This window comes from Macrotis lagotis, chromosome 1 (genome assembly GCF_037893015.1).
Source record: "Macrotis lagotis isolate mMagLag1 chromosome 1, bilby.v1.9.chrom.fasta, whole genome shotgun sequence".
Taxonomy (NCBI): Eukaryota; Metazoa; Chordata; class Mammalia; order Peramelemorphia; family Peramelidae; genus Macrotis; species Macrotis lagotis.
Genome location: NC_133658.1, coordinates 301929729 through 301948608, shown reverse-complemented (window position 1 = coordinate 301948608; position 18880 = coordinate 301929729). Strand labels below are relative to the sequence as shown.

General features: G+C 34.6%; 1 pseudogene; it reads right to left on the bottom strand.

Annotated features, from left to right (window-relative positions):
* Positions 1-4216: 4216 nt before the first annotated feature.
* The window catches only part of LOC141494784 (large ribosomal subunit protein eL42-like), a 64117-nt pseudogene continuing 49453 nt past the window's right edge, over positions 4217-18880 (bottom strand).

Below are 18880 nucleotides of genomic sequence, written 5' to 3'. Positions count from 1 at the left end.
ATACTTTTCGTTCATCTATAACCTTAGTTCTTCTGCTACTTCTTCCTTCTTCCCTATTCATTCTGTTCTTCAGGGGCTCCCATGATACTAGGATGATACAAAAGAAAACTTTTGCTATACTCAGAGAGACCCCTCTGTGCTCCCCCATTGATTATGATTATTGTTATCTCTGTACCTTTACAAAGGTTGTTTTCTCTAGCAAGAATGCCCTTTCTCTTTTCTGATTATTCATATTCTTTCTGTGTTCAAGTTTTACCCTTTCCAAGAAACCCCTTCTTCCTGCCTCAGCCCATATGAGAATCCTAGTATATTAGATGTAGAACTAGAAGGAACTTAGATATCATGTAGTCTGACTCATTTTACAAGGGGGGAAACTGAGATCCCAGACAATAAAATCAATATATTCAAAGCCACAATGTCTGGGTTTGGTTTTGGAGCCTGAAGAAATGGCTTTGAATTTTTACTTGACTTCTGACTCCCTGTGTGACCTGGGGTAAGCCACAGTCTCTATGAGACTCAGTTTCTTCATAAATAAAATGAATAGTGAATGTCATATGGTAGGTACTCAGCAAAGGTCTGTGATTGATTAAGTAAAAGAACCAGATTAGATGCTGTCTTAGGTGTCTTCCAAATAAAAATCTTTGATTCCCCTATCTCTTTCTTTTTAGAATTACTATAGCACGTATTGTCTGTTTCTCACATTTTGACTACTTTATTAATTAAGCAATATGCAGTGGAAAGCACAGAAAATTGAGAGTTACAAGTAGCAAGTTCAAATCCCAGCTCTGCCCCTTAATAGCTGTGTGACCTTGGATATGATCCTTTACTTACCTAAGACAGTTTTCTCATCTTTGAAATGGAGATAATAACTTTTACCCTAACTAATTCACAGGATAATTATGAAAATTAAATGAAATAGCTAGCAAAAAGCATTTTGTAGATTGCAAATTATTTTTAGTATTTCTACTATTAGAGATTGGATTTGTGATTTCACTGGTACAAATAAGTCCCACGAAAGCAAAAGCCATCTATTACAGTAGATTTAGACATCTTCCCTGAAATCTATATTCCTAAAGAGTTGTCTAGAACATTGAGAGATTAAGTAATTTTTCACAAAGTTCCTCAGTCAATATATTTCAGAGAGGGGTGGCTAGGTTGCACAGTGGATAGAGCACCAGCCCTGGAATCAGGAGTACCTGAGTTCAAATCTGGTCAGACACTTAATAATTACCTAGCTGTGTGACCTTGGGCAAGTCACTTAACCCCATTTGCCTATATATATGTGTATGTAGAAGAATTTGAATCCAGGTCTTCCTGACTTTGAGGATGGCACTCTTTACCATGCTATCCTAGCATCACCCCCATCCTCACTCCCCATTATATTAAACAACAAAGGAAAAACAATAAGAACTATTACATTTAACATAACTCTTCCATGAAATCCTGTGGTTCATCCTTGTATAGAAGTTTTGCTTTATCAATTCAATTTCAACTTTTTAAAAGTAAGAATATCATGATTCAATTTTGTCTCAAATAGAGAGAGCCTAGTCATGTAGTAGGTACCCAATAATTATTGATGTCGTTTTAAATCATTTCTTTTCCTTTGGGGAGAACTAAACAGCTGAAGAAGTATAGGGAATTGAGTATATTCTGCATTATTGAGAGGGAAAACATAATGTGACAGAAATAACACACTGACTTTAGAGTTAGGAAAAAAGTTCAACAAGGTCAAAAATATCTACAGAATTAATGAAAAAATGTAGGTTAAAGTTTTTAAATATTCATCAGAATACAGTCAAATTAATAAGAGCTTAGAGTTTGTTTCGTGTCAACTAATGCTTTTATTTTCTATACAGTTTTTTTTTTGCTTTGAAATTGATGGAAGTGGCTGAAAAATCTGTATTCACAGAGTTTAATTGTTACAATTGGAATTACTCACAGTAAGAATAGAATTTGATTCTCCAAGTATGTCCCACCATTGATTAAAAATCATTTTAGAATTTCTGGTTATCATAGAGATTAGCTCATCTTTCATTGGATCACTGTTATTGTTTTATTCTAGCTTAATCCAAAAAGAGTTTTGTATTTAAACCTCATTCGTTTGGTTTAGGTCAGTAGGAATCATTTCTTTAACTATCTCGTTGAAATTTTTCAAATGCATTATTAATGTTTCTTCCTTTCCCACTATACCTTTGCCTTGTCATACAATCCAGCCCCCCCAACAAGACTTCTTTTGTAATATTTCAGAACTTTAATATTTATGGTTATTATAAGACTTCTGGACAAGATGATGGAGAGAAGCCAGGAATTTTGTTAAAAACTCCTAGGTTTACCTCAGAACCAACATTAATGAAACATCTTAATAGATTTTGGAACAATAGAACCCACAAAAGAACAGAGTGGAATATCTTCCATCAAGGTCTTTTAAAGGGGAATATGGGGTGTGGGTATGCCTAGGGCAGAGAGCGTTGTGAGTCAGGGACTGACCTGAAATTCTCTGTGGGTGTAGAGGATTATGTCATTCAGGCTGCCTGACTGGTGGGCTGGAGAACTCCAGTGTATTGGGAAAACTTCAGGGCCAGTGCTCAGGATTCCCCATTCAACCTGTGTAGCTGGTCTGGATGGTCTGACCATCCCGAAGTGAGGAAGATGAGCCCCAGGAATTTCCAGTGGGAGGACTTGGCATTCTGGCACAAACATTCAGTCCTCAGGTCTTTCCCAAATGCCCATGGAATCAGCAACTAACTTCCTTTAGAATTACAGGCCAGAGAGAAAGAGCCTCTGGAATTTTCAGCAGAGGTAGCCTAGCCCTGCTACTGGATTGCCTCCCAGAGAGACCAGAGATAGTCCCAGATGTTCCCAATGGTCCCAATTACCCAAGGAGTAGGTGGTTGACATCCCCAGGAGGATGCAGAGAGTCTCAGGAGTCCCTAACAGGTCGGTCCACCAAGAAACCCTTCTGAAGTTTCTAACATTGATTGCCCCGGGTCAGGAAGGAAGCCTCTAGGATTCTCAACACTGAAGGTCTGCAGCAAGCCTTCCTCTCCCACAACATAAGAACCATGTGATAGTGTCCAGTAACAAATCCCCAAATGAATAAGAAAAATCAGAGAAAATCAAGGTCTATTGAGAGTTAAGGATGGAGAAAGCACTAGCTTAGAGAAACTGGGCAGAAGGGATGCTACATGTGAGGTTCAGGGTTGGGGGGGGGACCTGAATTGTTCTCTAGTCCAGAATAACTTCTTAGAAGATCTCAGAAAGCATTTTAAAAATCAAATTAAAAAATGGAGAAAGAAATGCAAGAGAAAATTAACTTCTTGCAACAAAAAGTGATAGAAGAAAACAAATCCTTTAAAAATACAATTGGTCAAAGGCAAAAAGAAAATGCAATTGGGCAAATGGAAAAAGATGCCAGCTCCTTTAGAACTAGAATTGACCAATTGGAAAAGGAAATGCAAAAGCTATTTGAAAAAAAAAACATTTCCTTGAAAAAAAAAAGACTGAGACTAGTAGAAGCTGACTCCACGAGACACCAAAAATCTGTTAAACAAAAAATTTTTTTTAAATGAAAAACATTCTTTACTGTTCAACATCTTGCCCAGCTGTCATTCCTACCTCTCCCTAAACATAATTTTTATCAGTTTTCAATTCACAGGGATTTCAATCACTATTGATTAGTTCACAGAGAATTCATCCTAGAAATGGGAAGTCACTTCATTAATACTTTGAAAACAGGGTATGAATGAGTTTGACTAATAAATGACCAGGCAGTTCAATCATTAATATTTTTCAAACAGGGCAGCCCCTAAAGGTGATGAATTAAGTACTTTTAATTTGCTGAAAGTCTATAATAGGAATAAAATATTCCTGTATTTTTTATTAGTGATTTTTAATTGATTTATATTCCTAATTTATCCAACTTTCAAGCTGCCTAGGAATCCAGGCTGTCAGCAACTATGCTAGCCATTGTCCTAACAACCAAGTTCTCGAGGCTACCCCCCCCCCAAATGATCAGCTGGATTTTCTCTCTATAACATAAATCTCATTTAAGTAGATGATTAAATTGCAACATTCGGTCACATCTTCAAAAACTATTCCTATATGGGAACAGCTTCACATAGTACCAGACTTGGTTTTTTTCTCAAGTCTTTTCCTTTCCAAGACAAAAAACACAAAAACCAAGGAATGGAATGAGATGGGTTTTTCCCCTATCAAGAAGAAAACAATGAAATTCAGAACTGGATCATTTGGGCCTTTCTCTTCTTAACTCCTCCCAGTTCAAAATGCTTAAACCTCTTCATGGCAAGCTTCCTCTTAGACCTGCAGCTGGGCTCCACACAGTCAAGCCTCAGTACAATCTTTTTTGTTTTTTTTTTTCCTTTTTCTGAAAACTCTCTTTTGTCTTCCCACTACAACCCCTCTGCTTCGGATGGTTTCGTCTTTTCCCCAGTTCCTTCAGGGAATCCTGGCTTTTCTCTAACTGTGTCACTTTCTGAGGCTTGCCGCACTTTTTGCACAAAGTTCTGCGGATTCAGGGACGTTCACCAAAGGACGACTCCCCACTCTCCACTAGGCTCCTCCTGTGGCCAGGCCATGGGGGTCCCTAGGCCCAGCGCTCAGAGGGAAGCACCTGGCCGACGAGGACAAGCTGCAGAAGACGACGGGCTTCGAGGGCTGACGGCAGAACCAACAAAATTTTTTAAAATGAAAAAAAAAATAGAAGAAAATGTAAAATACCTCATTGGTAAAGTAACTGACCTGGAAAATAGAGACAGAAGAAATAATTTAAGAATCACTGAACTACCTGAAAGCTATGATGAAAAGTACAGCCTGGATAGAATTCTTCAGAAAATTGGCAATGAAAACTGCCCTGATATCTTGGAATCAGAAAGTCAAATAATCATTGAAAGAATCTGCTGATCACCTCCTGAAAAGGACCTCCAAATGAAAGCACCAAGAAATGTTGTAGCCAAACTCCAAGATTATCAAATCAAGGAGAAAATTTTGCAAGTGGCCAGAAAAAAGCAATTCAAATATTTAGGAATCGCAACAGATTACACAGGATCCGACTGCATCATTATTAAAGTACTAAAAGGCCTGGAATATGATATTCTGGAGAGCAAGGGAACTTGAATTACAACCAAGAATATATTACCCAGTGAAACTGAGCATACTCTTTCAGGGGAAAAAGATGGATATTTAATGAAATAGGTGACTTTCAAATTTGATGAAAAGATCAAAGTTGAACAGAAAATTTGATTGTCAAACAAGAGACTCAAGAGATATATGAAAAAGTAAATGGGTAAAAAAGTCAATAAAATCAAAATGGTTATATATCTACCTAGGAGTAAGATTTTCATAACTCTTGAGAATTGTAACTCTAATAGAGACTACACTTAGGCTCAAGGTATGAACATAAGTTGATTTTGATGGAATTTTTTAAAAAAATAAGTCATTAAAAAGGGGGGAGGATTGTAATGAGATGAGAGGAAGGGGGAGGCAGAACAGGGTAAAGTATATCACATGATGACATGAAAAGATCCTATTATAGTAGAGGGAAAGAAGGGAAGGGATGAAAACTGCTTAATTCTTACTCTTATTGAATTTGGTTCAAAGAGGAAATAACAAATACATTTAGAAGGGTTTATTTTGCCCTTCAAGTTCTAGGAGAGGAAAAGGGGGGGGGACAGGAAGAAGAGATTGCTAGAAGGGAAGAAAGGAAGGAGAAAAGGGAAAGAGGGAAGGAAAGGGGGAGTGGTTGATAGAAGAGAGGTGATAGATTGAAGGAGATGGTATTCAGGAGCAAATGCCTGGTGGGGAGAGATAGGGTGAAAGGAGGGGGGGGGGAAGTGCAAACAGAGGGAGATAATAAGGAGGTTAATTAAAGAGTTAGCAATTATAAATGTGAATTTTGAATGGGAAGAATGGTCCCATAAAATGGAACTGGAGAGCAGAGTGAATTAAAAACCAGAATCCTATAATATGCTGCTTACAAGAAATACATTTTAAGCAAAGAAATATACACAGAATAAAGGTAAAAGACTGGAACAGAATACATTATGCTTCAATTGAAATGGAAAAAGCAGAAGTACTAATCCTTATCTTAGACAAAGCAATTGCAAAAAATAGATCTCATTAAAAGGGATAAGGAGTAGGTGGTTGACATCATACTTCTAAAAAGTATCATAGACAGTGAAGTAATTTCAATACCAAATATGTATGCATCCAGATTCTTAGAAGAGAGCCTAAATTAATTATAGGAAGACATAAACAGCCCTGGAATCAGGAGGACCTGAGTTCATATTTGGTCTCAGATATTTAATAATTACCTAGCTGTGTGACCTTGGGCAAGTCACTTAACTCTACTGCTTTGCAAAATAAAAAAAACAAAAAATATATTAATGGGCGACCTCAACCTCCCTTTCTCAGAATTAGATAAACCCAACTATAAAATAAATAAGAAGAAAGTTAAGGAGGTAAATAGAATGTTAGAAAAGTTATATATGATAGATCTCTGGAAAAAAATTGAATGGGGAAAGAAAAGAATTTAACTTTTTTCCTTACAGTACATATCACCCTCATAAAAAGTGACCATGTATTAGGATAAAAAAAACTCCAAATTAAATGCAAAAAACCAGAAATATAAATACATCCTTTTCAGATAATGATAGAATAAAAATTACATAAAGGGTCATGGAGAGATAGATCTAAAATTAATTGGAAACTAAATAATCTAATTTTAAAGAATGAGTGGATCAAATGGGAAATCATAGAAATAATTAATAATTTCATCCAAGACAATGACAATAAGGAGACAACATACCCAAATTTGTGGGATATAGCCCAAGCAGTTATTAGAGGAAATATTAAATCCCTAGAAAGAGATCAATGAATTGGGTTTGCAACTAAAAAGGCTAGAAAAAGAACAAATGAAAAATTTCTAATTAAATACTAAATTAGAAATTCTGAAAACTAAATTAAATATTCATAAAATTTTAAATTATAAAACTTTTGAACTTACAAATAAGACTAAGAGTTGGTTTTATGTAAAAACCAATGAAGTAGATAAACCTTTGTTTAAGATGTTTAGGAAAAAAAAGAAAGAATAAAACCAAATTACCAGGATCAAAAATGAAAAAAGATGAATTCACCCCCAATGAGAAGGATATTAAAGTAATAATTCACAGCTATTTTGCCCAATTATTTATCAATAAATTTAGCAATCTAAGTGAATTGGATGAATAATTACAAAAACATGAACTGCCCAGGTTAAAAGAAGAGGAAATTAAATACATAAATAACCCCATCCCAGAAAAAGAAATTGAACAAACCATCAATGAACTCCCTAGGGAAAAAATCTCCAGCACCAGATGTATTCAAAGGTGAATTCTAACAAACATTCATATTACAATTCATTCCAATTCTATATAAATTATTTGAAAAAATTAAGTGAAGGAGTTCTGTCAAATTCCTTCAATGACACTAATATATTGCTGATTCTAAAGCCATGAAGAGTCAAAACAGACAAAGAAAATTATAGAGCAATTTCCCTAATGAATATGGATGCAAACATTTTAAATAAAATTTCAGCAAGGTGATTATGGCAGTTATCACTAAGATAATGTACTATGATCGAGTAGGATTTATACCAGGAATCAGGGTTGGCTCACTATTAGAGAAACAATCAGCATAATTGACCATATCAGTAACAAACCTAACAGAAATCACATGATCTTTCAATATATGCTGAAAAATTTTTTTGACAAAATACAACATATTCCTGTTAAAAACACTAGAGAGCATAGCAGTAAATGGAATGCTCTTTGATACGATAAGCAGCTTTTAGCTGAAATCATGAACAAGCATTGTATGTGGTGGAATAAGCTAGAAGCATTGCCAATAAGATCAGGGATGAAACAAGGAAGTCCACTATCACTTCTATTATTCAATATTGTATTAGAAATGTTAGCTTTAGCAATAAAAGAAGAAAAAGAAATTGAAGGAATTGGAAAAGGTTCTAAGAAACAAAACTTTCACTTTTGCAGATGAAATGATTATATACTTTGTAGAAAATCATCTAAAAACTACTTGAAACTATTAGCAACTTTAACGAAGTTGCAGGATGTAAAATAAACTCACATAAATTATCAGTATCTCAGAGTAGCAAGAGATAGAGAAATTTCAAGTAATTGTAGACAACCAAAAACACATGGGAGTCTGCTACTTGGCAAGGCAAACTCAGATATTCTATGAAAACAATTATAAAGTATTTTTCACACAAAATCAGATCTAAATAATTGGGCAAATGTCAATTGTTCATGGGTAGGCTTATCTGATATAATAAAAATGATGATTCTACTCAAATTACTTTTTCAGTGCCATACTTATCAAATTAAAAAAATATTTTATTGAGCTAGAAAAAAAGTAAGTAAATTCATATAGAGGAACAAAAGATGAAGTATATCAAGGAAATTAATGGAAAAAAAGCAAAGGAAGGTAGCCTAACCATATCAGATCAAAATTACATTATAAAGCACCAATTATCAAAACTGTTTGGTACTGGTTAAGAAATAGTGGTGAGCCAGTGGAATAGATTAGGTGCAAAAGAAAGAGTAGTAAATGTCTGTAAGTAATCTGCTGTTGATAAACCCAACAATTCTAACTTCTGGGATAAAAACTTTCACTTTGGTTAAACTTTCTAGGAAAACTGAAAGATAGTATGGCAGAAACCAGGCATAGACCAGACATTTCATACCTTATACTAAGATAAGGTGGAACTGGATACAGGATTTTGGTATAAAAGTTGATATCATCTTTATGGCCAGTTTATGACCAAAGAAGAGAAAGATGACATTATAAAATATAAAATTAATAACTTTGATGACATTAAGTTGAAAAGTTTTTACACAAATAAAATCAATACAACCAAGATTAAAAAATGGCAGCAAGGGGGCAAAGCCAAGATGATGGTGTGAAGGCAGGAATTCCCAGAAACTCATTCCCCCCAAAACTCCAAAAGCCATCAAATTATGACTCTAGTCAAAATTTAGAGGGGCAGAACCCACAGAAAGACTGAGTGATACAATTTTGCAGTCCAAGACAACTCAGAAGTTCTGCAGGAAAGGTCTGTTCCACCTGAACTGGGGCTGGAAAAAGCCACAGTGGGGCACAGCCAGGCTGGGTGCCTGGTTCTGTGCCAGAGGGGTGATTTCCAGACCTCTTGAGCCAGGAATCATTGGAAACAGCTGGAAGGGGTGGTGGGAGAACTGTGCTGCACCAGCCTGAGTGCAGAGCAGAGCTCTGGTCTCAGAGCAACCCTGAGGAGAGAACCTGCAGCAGGAGTAGGCAGAGCCACTCAGCACGTCCAGAGCTCTCAGCACATAGATGGTAAGGGGATCAGGGGAGACTGCAGAATTCTTTCTGTGCTCCCTGGGGTAGGACTCAGCTATTTGCCCACACTCAGATCCAGGTTGTATTCTGGACCCCCACAACATAGCATAGCAGGAACCATCCTCACTGCTCCAGGGCAGAAAGGAGGAGCTGAACACAGGCAAGAGAGCAGTCAGAGTCTCTCATATGACCTCGGAGGAATTAATGTCCCTGTGGGTGGTTCCTCAAAGCCTTGGAAGTATGGTAAGCCAGTCATAGACTGAGGAAAAGAGCAAACAACAGAACAAGAAGAATCTTACCATAGAAAATTATTTTGATCCTGTGAAGGATCAAAACACATACTCAGATGATGACAAAATCAAAGCTTTTGTATCCAAAAAAGACTTTGAAAAGCAATTAAAGGAGGTAGAGGAAAAATTGAGAATAGAAATGAGAGTGATGCAAATAAATCATGAAAACCAAGTCAGGAACTTGGTGAAAGAAATAAAAAAATACTGAAGAAAATAACATATTAAAAACCAGTTTAGGCCAAATGGAAAAAGCAACACAAAAGCCAAATGAAGAGAAGAATGCCTTAAAAAGTAGAATTAACCAGCTGGAAAAGGAGATAACAAAGCTCTCTGAAGAAAATAACTCCTTCAAATGCAGAATGGAACTAAAGGAAGCTGATTATTTTGTGATAACTCAGGAAGAAATAAAACTATACCAAAAAACCCAAATTAGAAGAAATATCTCATTGGAAAAACAATTTGAAAAGAGATCCAGGAGAGATAATTTAAAAATTATTGGCTACCTGAAGTTCATGACCAGGAAAAGAGCTAGACTTTATTTTTTCAAGAAATAACACAGCAAAATTGTCCTGAGATGCTAGAAGCAGAGGATAACATAGAAACTGAGAGAATTCACTGATCACCTCCAGAAAGAGTTCCCAAAAGAAAAATCTTCCAGGAATACTATAGTCAAACTCCAAAACTCCCAAGTCAATGAGAAAATATTAAAAGCCACCAGAAACAAGCAATCCAACTACCATGGCTCTATAGTCAGGATTACACAGGATCTGGCAGCATCTTCATTAAGGGCTCATAGGGCTTGGAATGGGATATTCCAGAATGAAAAAGATCTTGGTTTACAACCAAGAATCAACTACCCAGCAAAACTGAATATTCTCTTTCAGGGGGAAAAAAAAGATGGACTTTGAATGAAACGGGGGACTTTCAGACTTTGCTATTGAAACAACCAGAGCTGGACAGAAAGTTTGATTTCCAAGTACAGGACTTGGGGGAACCATAGAGGAGGTAGATAAGAAGGACTAATTATGAGGAACTCAAAGATGTTGAACTGTTTGTATTCCACATGGGAAGAAGATACTGATAACTCATATGAATTTTCTTATTTATAAGAGCAGTTAGAAGGAGCATATATAGACAAGGCACAGGAAGGAACTGAATATAATGGTATAATATAATAAAAATATGGAGTCAATGGGTGATAAAGGAAAGTACTGGGAGGAAGAGAAAAGGAAAGGAGAAGGAGCTTAGATATTTCACATAAGTTTTCACTTTCCAGTTTTCAATGGAGTGGAATGGGGGAAGGTGAGGGGGAATGAGTGAGCCTTCATTCTTCTCAGAAATGGCTCAGAGAGGAACTAACATACACACTTAATAGGGTATAGAAATCTATCTTGCCCTAGAGAAAATTGAGAGGTAAAGAGATGGGATAAGGGGGAATGGGGGGGGGGGAGGGAAGGGGGGAGAATAGGTGATAGAAGAAAGGGAAGATCATGGGAGAGGGTACTCAGATGCAACACACTTCTGAACAGGGACAGGATGAAAGGATGGAGAGAATGGAATAGAGGACAGAGGGAAGAATAGAGTGGAGGGAAATACAGCTAGTGATAGCAACTGTGACAAAAATATTGAAGCAGCTTCTCTGGCGGCTATGATGTGGAAGGCAACTCAACTCAGAGACAGAGCCATTGGAATTTGAACACAAACTGAAATATACTTTTTTCCTCTCTCATTATTCTTGAGGTTTTTTCCATATTTTTTGGGGGGGATGGGGTTTATAATTATTCTCACAACAAAATTATTGTAATAATATGAAATAAATAAACAAAAAAATTTTAAAAGATGGCAGTAAGTTGGGAAACAAATTTCACAACTAGAGTTTCTGACAAAGTTCTCATTTCCACAATATACAAAACTGAGTCAAATTTATAAGAATACAAGTCATTCCCCAATTGATAAATAGTCAAAGGACATGAAAAACCAATTTTCAGATTAAAGCTATCTATAGTCATATAAAAAATGCTCCAAATTATTTATTGATTAGAGAAATACAAATTAGAACAACTCTGTAGTACTACCTCACACTGATCAGATTGGCCAATTTGAGTAAAAAGGAAAATAATAAGTGTTGGAGGGAATGTGGGAAAAGTGGGACACTGATGCATTATTGGTGGAGAGCAATTTGCAATTATACCCAAAGGGCAATAAAACTCTGTATGCCCTTTGATCCAGCAATACCACTACTAGGACTTTGTCCCACAAAATCATGAAAAAGAATAAGAAACCCACATGTACAAAAATATTTATAGCAGCTCTTTTTGCAATTGCAAAGAAATGAAAATTGAGGGGATGCCCATCATCTGGAGGATGACTGAACAAATTATGTTATATAAATGTGATGGAACCTTATTGTTTTATAAGAATTCATGAGGGGAGGAACTTCAGAATAGCCTGGAAAGACTTGCAAGAACTGATGTTAAGTGAAGTGAGCAGAACCAGAAAAACATTATACACACTAACAGAAATACTGGGTGATGATCTGTTGTGATGGACTTGTTCACTCTAGCAGTATTATAATAAAAGACAATCGTAAAAGATTTGTGAAGGAAAACACCATCCATATTCAGGAGAAATAACTGTGGAGCTTAAATGAAGAACAAAGTTTTCTATTTTCAATTTTTAAAAGTTGTTTTATGTATTATTTTTTCTCAAATGCTTTCTTTCCTGATTTGATTCTTCTTTCACATGATTAATATGGATCTATATTTAGCATGGTTATACATATAAAACCTATATTTGATTGTTTTCTCTTAGGGGAATGGGGGAGGGAAAAGAGGAAGGGAGAAAAATATAAAACTGAAAACTTTGCAAAAATTATTGTTGAAAACTACCACTGCATGTAGTTTGAAAAATAAACAAAATATTTTTGAAAGTATTGATATTTATCATATATTCCATGTACCTCCTGACAAATTCCTCATGGACCCTTATGTTTGCCTAAACCCCTGTTTGAGAACCTCTGGTCTAGTTGATCATTAAGGTGTTGTCTTCTAACTCTGAATCCAGTGATCTTAAAGAAAGGTTAAATATTAGTCATGAGAATCCTACTTGTGATATGGCACTAACCCTGTCTCTTACTTGGACCATTATTACAGTTCATTAAGGGGAAATCTTTCAATGCCAAAAGACCTAAACCTATTTTTGCCTGTTAGTCACAAAATTGAACTCTAGAAGTGTGTTCATTAGAGACCACCTTGTCTCTATTCTTAAGAATATGGGACAAGAAAAGCTCTTTTCAAAAGGTCAGGGAATGTCAAAGTGAGATTTTTTTTCTTCCTCCCTGGATAGCTCCAGACTGAAGATGTCTCAAATGCTTTCAAATTGAAGTTATTTTGGAACTTGAGGCTTTCACGGTTCAAGACAGTTGCTGGGCACGTGTTAACTGGACAAATGATGCAGTGCCTGTAGTTTTAGGCTGCCATTTTTACACCAGTATAATAATGGTTTCTGGGCAAGGAGATCAATGGAAGATAAAAATATATTTCTGTTGCATCTGGGTGCTTGCTCCCAACCACTCACTGGAGCAGGGCCGCCCTGTATGAATGTCTAAATTGAAAACACCCAAGACCTGAAAAAGATGCCTCAGGAGAGATTGTTTTTTCTTTTTTAGTTCAGTGATACGTGGCATCAATCCTTCACTGTCCTCTCCAATTAATCAGGTTGGAAATATTTTGCAAGCATTTTTATACAAGGGGTATCATAGAAAGGGCATTATACTGTGTCACAGATCATAGAATGAGAGTTAGAAAAGACTTGGAGGCCATCTAGTCTAACCCCTGCTTCTATGGATATGGAAACTGAGTCCAAGAGAGTTGAAATGCTCCTTTTGAGTCGTAGCTTCCTTCACAGCTCAGCTCAGATGCTACCCTTTATTTCACTCCAACTGCTTCTCCCTGTCCCCAGCCTCAACAACCCTTCATTTATTTTGTTTATATCTACATGTGCTTATGTAGTCCCTAGTGATAAAATGTAAACAATACTTCCTTTCCTTTTATCCTCCTTGTTTTTCTTTAAATCCTCAGTGCTTATCACATGGGCACTTAATAAGTACTTATTCATTGATTATTCAAGGCAACATAGGTAGCAAGTGACAAAGAAAGGATTTAAGCCTAGGTCTTATAATTCAAATTCAAAGTTCTTTTTCCTTGCTTGCTGTGAGACTTTAGACATGCCATTTTCTCTAGACTTTAGATTCCTTGGACATAAAATTAAAAATTATATTGTATCAATTGTTCTTAAACATTTTTCGGTGTAGCATAATCCTTGGAATGAAAAATATTTTAAAAGAAATAAAAATATCTTTTAAAAATAATTTTTCATTTTCCCAAGTACATGTAAAGACACTTTTAAACATCCATTTAAAAATGAGTTCCAATCATGTCTCTCTCTCTGTCAGATTTTTCTCCTCTTTAAGATAGTAAGCAATTTGATATAGTTTATAAATGTGCAATCATTTAAAACATGATAAAAATGAAAGATGAAAAACAGAACAAAAGCAAAAAAAAACTAAGTGAAAAATAGTATACTTTGATCTGTATTCAGGCTCATCGGATCATTTTCTTTGTGTAGATAGTATTTTTCATCTTGAATCCTTTGAAATTGCCTTGGATCATTGTATTGCTGAGAATACCTAATTCATTCATAGCTAATCATCAGTTCTCTCTATATTTGGTGATACTCTTTTGTTTGGTTCTAAATTCTCCCATTTTCTATAGATCTAAAAGGTATCGCCCTTTATGTTTAAATCATGTGTACATTTTTAGTTGATACATGTGCATAATATTAATCATATTTCTAAATTTGTTATGTTATGAAAGAAAATTCAGAACAAAAGGGACAAATCATAAGAAAGAACCCCCCCCCCCCCATAAAAACAACAGAAAATGGAATGCTTTGATCTGCATTCAGACTCTATATTTCTTTCTCTGGATGTGGATAGATTTTTCCATCATGAGTCTTTTGGAATTGTCTTGGATCACTGAATTGCTGAGAAGAGTTAATTCTATCATAGGTGCTCATCATACAATGTTGCTGTTATTGTATACAATATTCTCCTGGTTCTGCTCATTTCACTCATCATCTTTTCATATAAGTCTTTTCAGGTTTTTCCTGAAATTCACTTGCTCATTATTTGTTATACCACAAATATATTCCATTTTATTCTTAAACCACAAAATTTTCATCCATTCCACATTGCCTCAATTTCCCAATCTTTGTCAACACAAAAGAGCTGCCCCTTCCCCCTTTTTATGATCTTTTTGGCTCATTTACCCATTTTGACCTTATCTAGCTTCTGTCATATTGTTTTCCAGTTTTCCAGCAGTTTTTTTTTAAAATCAAATAGTGAGTTTTATCCCAAAGACTTGGGTCTCTGGGTTTATCAAATATTATATCACTATGGTCACATTATGATCGTGTCTTGTATGTATCTCATTAATCAACTTTATAATACAATCTGAGATCTGCTAATGCTAGGTCATATTCCTTCACCTTTTCTCCACATAAATTCTATTCTTTATCTTTTTATTCTTTCAGATAAATTTTGTTACTATTTTTATCACTCTATAAAATAAATTTAGGTAGTTTGGTATGGCACTGAATAAATAAATTTATTTAAGTAAAATGTCATTTTTATTATATTGATTCAGTCTGTCTATGAGCAATCAGTATGTTTTCAATTGTTTAGATCTTTTATTTGAGTGAAAAGTGTAATTGTGTTAATACAGATCCTGGACTTGCCATTGCATGTAAATTTCCATGTATTATCTGCCTTTATTTTGAATGAAATTTCTCTCTCTAACTCTTGTTGTCAAGCTATATATTGAGTAATATATATATATATATATATATATATATATATATATAATATTGATAATTTGTATCTTGAAATATAAATTTCCAATAGAACTAAATTCATTTCAAGGCAATTCCAAAAATATCTATTTAAGCACCTACTTACTCTTATGTTTAAGTCAAGAAACAAAAGACTGGTTAAAAGTCATTTGTAGTTAAGTTTTAGTTTTAATCTAATGATATTACAAACACAAATGATCACAGTAACCTAGTGCTTGATAAATTCAGAGATCCAAACTATTTGGGTAAGACTTCACTATTAGACAAAAATTGCTGGGAAAAACTGGAAAGGAGTCTAGTAGAAACCAGGCATAGACCAACATCACACACAATATATATCAAGTAATTTAGACATAAAGTATGATATCATAAACTAACTAGGAAAGCATGAAAAATTTTGCCTCTCAGATATATGGCTAAGGGAATTATTCATGACTAAGAAACAGAGATGATCACAGAAGGTAAAATATATAATTTTATTATATTAAATTAAAAAGGTTTTACACAAATAAAATCAATTCAGTCAAAGAAATTCAGAAAATAAGAGAAAATTTTAGAGCAAGTTTCTCTGATAAAGTTCTCATTTTTTAACATAGAAAGAACTGAGTCAAATTTAGAAAAAAAAAGAGCCATTCACCAGTTGATGGATGGTCAAGGATATGAACAGGCAGTTTTCAGAAGAAGAAATAAAAGCTATAAATAGTTAAATGAGAAAATCTCTAAACTACTAATAATTAGAGAAATTGAAATTTAAACAACTATGAAGTTCCAACTCATAACTATGAGATTGATTGGAATGACAGAAAAGTAAAATGATAAATATTGGTGGTAATGTGAAAAAATAGCTACATTAATGCATTATTGATAAAGTTGTGAACTGGTTCAATCATTTTGAAGAATAATTTGAAACAATGCCCAGAAGGATATAAAACTGGGCATATTCTTTTACCTAGCAGTACTGCTACTAAGTTTGTATCCTAAAGAATCAAAGAAAAAGAAAAGGATTCATATAAAAACTATGTTTAACAGCCTGTTTTCATAGTGGCAAAGAATTAGAAATTGAGGAGATATTCATCAACTGGGAAGTGAATGAATAAGCTATGGTATATGATAGTGTCAGAATACTATTGTATTATAAGAGACAAAGGGAATGGTTTAGAAAGAACCTGGGAAGATTTATATTAACTGATACAAATGAAATCAGCAGAACTAGAAGAATATTGTACTTAGAAACACAATATTCTAACAGTCATCAGCTGTAAAAGATTTAGCAACTCTGGTCAATATAATGATCCATAATAAATCCAAAGGACTCATGGGAATAATACTATACACTTTCAGAGAAAGAGAGAGAACTGATAGCTAGTTCTGATAATGAATACTGAAGCATTTTCCCACTTTAATTTTCTTGATTTTTTTTTTTAGGTAACATAGCTAAAATGGAAATAGGTTTTGCATGTATAATTGGTATCATGTTGCTTCTCAATGGGTGGAACCCATGCTAGAACTGAAAATAAATTGACAAAATTGAAAAAAATTAAAACTGGTATTACAAATAACATTGAGAAGGTAGTTACTGCTATCAATAAAAGGTGGTTTGGTAAAGTGGAAAAACTCTAGATTTGGAGTATAAGACTTGTTCAAATCCTCAATCTGTTTCTTCTTTGTTATTTGTATAACTTGGCCTTGGTTTCCTCTTCTGCAAAATAAGAGGATTAGATTAAATGATTTTTCAGGTCCGATTCAGTTTTAAGGAAAAATATGACCTTAAAGATTCTTTTCCAGAAAAAAGCCACCCAATCACAAATCAAAATCTTAATTGAAATTTCCTTAAGAAATAGCTTTTCTGGTAACCTTGTTCACTAGCCCTCAGGTCATTAATAGCAAGAAAGGCTTAAACAAGGAGACAAATATTCACCGAAAGTTTTCACCAGATTTAGGGAAGAGAATCAATATAGAGTCCAGATTCAGGAGGGATTCCTTTTAAATCCTCCATAGGTGAATGACACTGTGTTGATTACATAAAGTTCAGGAATATTGTTGAGCAACCTAAATGATATTTATTTTTATTCTAAAGATTTTGACTTTTCAACAAGGGAAAATCTATTTAGATGAAGAATGTCTTTTGTATAGAGGAAAGCATAATAGACAATCAACAGAACTTGACTGTCTGTATATCTATCTATCTATCCATCTATCATCTATCTATCTATCTATCTATCTATCCATCTATTATCTATCCATCCATTCTAGTCATATACTGCAAGTGGAAGATGAGCTTACAGAAGAGTAGTTTAGATTATGCTAGAAGAATTAAAAAAAGTTCTTTTAATGATTTAAATACTACTGTAAAACAAAGGTATGTCTTTGTAATATCATTATTTATTTGGTGATGCTGGTAAAGTCTCTAAAGATATGAAATTGGGATTAATCAAAGAATAAGGTAGAGAAATATGTAAATGAGGAATGTGTAACTCATTAGATAAAAATTATGTTGATAGAGAAGTGATGGAAAGGATATCACCAAAGAAATCTGTGATTGAAAAAGAAGTGGCAAGATGTGGTCATGTGGCAAGAGTTAGGGAGTATTCATTGGTATCCTTGGGCTGTGAGAAGAACTTGAGAATGGATTTCCAGGGCATTGGTTGGGTATTGTGGTAAACTTTTGGAAACATAAGAATAAGAGTTGCTTAGCATGGGAAGACATTAGGTTGGGTTGTAATCTACATCATTGTAGGAATAATGTTCTAATAGTTACTCTGGAACAAGCTATGTGCAATATCTGCAAAGGTAATGTTACTATTTAATTTTTAGTACCAAGGTAGAACTTTATAGGACTGGTCAAAATAATATAAAATATATTATAATAGACTATAATATAAAAATATAAAAAATAAATCATCAGTAATCATCAAAACTATTTGGTTTAATTAAACATTGAAAAGGAAATCAGTCAATCAAGCAATCAGGAAGTAAAAGTTACTATCCAAGCCTGTGTGTGATGATGAGCCCTCATAGATAGCAGCTCTTGGACTCAAGCAGTTTTATATTTTAACAGTGGAGAAACATGTACCTAGATGTGTTTATAGAAAATAAATGTAAGGTGATATTTTGAAGGGAGGGGGGAGGGTACTATTTGTTGGGAACAATCAGTAAATGTTCCAAGACCAAGGTATCCTTTGAGCAGAATTTTGAAAGAAACAAGGGGTTTTAATAGATGAGGGTGAGCTGGGAGTGCATTCCAAGCATGGAAAACAGCAAGTGCAAAGATGTAAAGACTGTTGAGAGAG